This window comes from Castanea sativa, chromosome 3 (assembly GCF_040712315.1).
Source record: "Castanea sativa cultivar Marrone di Chiusa Pesio chromosome 3, ASM4071231v1".
NCBI lineage: Eukaryota > Viridiplantae > Streptophyta > Magnoliopsida > Fagales > Fagaceae > Castanea > Castanea sativa.
Window position 1 is genome coordinate 10,777,075 of NC_134015.1, and position 3,197 is coordinate 10,780,271.

Sequence of the window (3,197 nt, forward strand, 5' to 3'; positions counted from 1 at the left end):
AATACCTTAATACACAATATATAAGACAAAATAATTTTTTTTCCTCATCATATTCACCATTGTCAAATAGAATTATTCTAGAGAGAGAGAGAGAGAGAGAGAAAGAGAGAGCCCTTATGCTAAATCTTTGTACTAGGCAAAAATAGTAGTAGCCCAATAGTTCTATTTTGAAAACAAGTAGAAGAGCATTTAGGCTCAAGTCAAAGTACAAAATTTTAGTAAAAAACCAATTAATTTTTTTAATTTAAATGCTGATGTGACATTTTTAATTGCCAAAATAAATTTTTTTATTATTATTTTAATATTTCCGTCTGCCACGTAGGTTAGTGTCGTTAGGGCACTGACGGAAAGGACTAAAATGGAAGGCGTTTTTCTAAACAAGGACTAAAAGTGGTGAAAATAAAAAATAGGAACCAAAGTGAGAATCGTGTGAAAATGTAAGGATGAAAATGTGGTTTTCGCCTTTAAACTATATGTTCATATATCTTCTGATACATTCAATATACAAATTTGTATCATACGATTTATGAGAACTTTCAGTACGCCTTGATGATGTGAATTTTTAATACATGATACAGTATGTATCATGTATTGTATGACAACTATGAGTTAAAATATTATTAGTAAAAAAGTTTTGCAAATGATAATTCAAACGGCTAAAATAATGTATGCATATAGCTATACATGGATCCTTTTATGTATTTCTAATGTTTTGGGGCATGAAATTGTTTGATATGACACAAAATTCAAACGGCTAAAATATTTTTTTCATTCCTAAAATTTGCACAAATTTTGTCGACCCTAAGCTTTTAAACATCATTTTTTATCCCTAAACTATTAAAATGTTTCACTTTCTGTCTCTTAAAATTAATAATAATAAAAAATTGATGATGCAAAGAAGATCAGTAGGCTGGATGCTTCGGACTTGAAAGGACTACTGGTTCTCTCTGCGGCCTGAAAAAAGAAAGAAAAGCGAATCAAAGGCGACCGGGACTGCCGGCCAAAAACCCTCCGATGGCAAAGTTAGTTTTTCTCTCTATGTTATCTGAATTCCAACTTTTTTGGAGTAAAATGAACATACCTTGGCCTTGTCTGAAACAGCCTTTATATAGTGTTCTTATAAGCGGTTATCAATATTGGAACTTCTCCTGGATTCAAAGAGAGGTAGAAATCAAACGTAACTTGCATAACCGTTTAGAAGTTATGCTTCTGTTCCACAACGGATACCAGGCGGTTATGCGTGGGATAAGGGATTATCACGTCATATTCGGAGATTTTCCTAAGTATGATACCCTCGTCCTGGAGTTCCTTAGTTGAGTGTGCTTCGGTACACGCGCAGGGGTTGTCTCGCCTAACAGGCAAATTCCTTCAAGACAAGGTTGTCAACACTCTGGACGAGTGCATCACTCTGGTGGTGCTTACCTCGTCCAGAGCTCTTCTTCCCTGGACGAGGTAATTGTAGGTAAGCTTCTGAGGGTGTTTACAATAGTAGGTGGGTTATGGACGACCTTTATGGACGACTTGGAGATAGGCAAAATCAATACCCCATCAGTTGCCCCCTGTTTAAGGGTCGTCCAAAGCTCTTCGGTTTTTGGACACGCTTCAACATATTATCCCACGTGCCTCAAGGTAGAGGGTGGGGCTTCAACGGCCACCAAATTGTGTCACGTGTCATCACTTACTTGGTTAACCGTCATGTCGATTTGAGTTTTTGAGGAAGTTGCCACGTGGTTCTCCCTGATTGGATATTTCGTCTCAGGCCTTACTTTTCAACGCCTATAAATAGTGGATTTCCTCCCATACCCTCTCCATTTTTCAAATTTCCTTGTTTGACATCTCTCGTCCGTCGCCTCGTCTAGGAGTATTCCAGCGTCCCTAGTTTCCGTCGTCTAGAGCCAGGTATTTTCTCTACGCTCGTCTTTAGGCTTCCCTTACATTTCCACAATGTCCGAGGTTTTTTCTTCGTCTAGCAATAGTGTTAATAGGGAGATAGACGAGTATCGCAACACAACTAGCTATAACGGTTCTAGTAGTGATAGCAGTAGTAGCGGTGGCAATACTACGGACGAGTATGTTTCTGGGGTTCCTGAGGTTCCCTTAGAAGTTTTCCAGGAGGAGTTTAGGACGAGAGTGATGTCAGGGTCTAATGCTGGCCCCTCTAGTGCGCGCCTCGTCCACTCGTAAGGATGAGGTTGAGACTGTTTCCACTGCCTATAGGGTTCCGGAGGAACGACGAGAGAAAATTAGCATCTCTTCGAAGCTGGTACCAAATTCCAGACGAGCTAAATCCTAGATTGGCCGTCCGTGATGAGTGGTGTTGCCAACCTCATTTTGGCATTGGGGTTTACGAAGCCTATCTCCTAGGGGGTCTTAGGCTTCCTCTCAACGCTTTTGCTAGGGAGTTACTTACTAGGTTAGGTATAGGTTTGTGTCAGCTAAATCCTAATGCATGGAGACTAGTTGTTTCTATGCAAGTTTTGTGGAGAGAGGTTTTTGAAGGGGATTGTCTTCTTACCGTGGACGAATTCCTTTTTTGCTATAAACCCTCTGAAATTAGTCAATCTCGTGGCTTTTATCAATTCACGGCCAGGAGAAAAGACTGTAGGATAATAAAATCTTTGGTTACCTCAGATAGGAGTTGGAAGATGGAGTTCTTCTTCGTCTCAGGTTTTTGGGCAGGACGCCCTGTTGAGGTGAGCAGGGATTCATTTCCCCCATATACAGGAGAGTTAGGGAACCTTCGTCCTGAAGGTATGCTCACCACTATCGTAGCATTACCTTTATCACATATCTTTCTGGGCTAATCTCTTCGTCCTTATTGCAGGTGTTAGAAGGCCATCGCTGAGCAAGTTCTATCTGGGACACGTTCAGAAGGCTCGTCTTCACCCAGAGAGGGACTTCCATACCTTGGTCACTCTCCAGCGTCTTGCGACTTGGGGACTTGGCCCCGAGCCCTCTCCAGAAGCCTTAACCCACGAAATTACAGTCCGTCGACGTGAGTTCTCGTCTTGCACTTTTTTTTTTTTTTTTACACTTATTATTATTATTTATTTTAGGAATGGCTACAATGAAGGAAAATAAAGGCAAGGGAGTCACAGACGAGCGTCCTAAGCAAGACACCGAGACTAGGGCTCGTCCTGCTGCTGGCGACAAGAGGAGCCTGTCAAAGGCCATCAATCTTGAAAACCTCCCCAGCC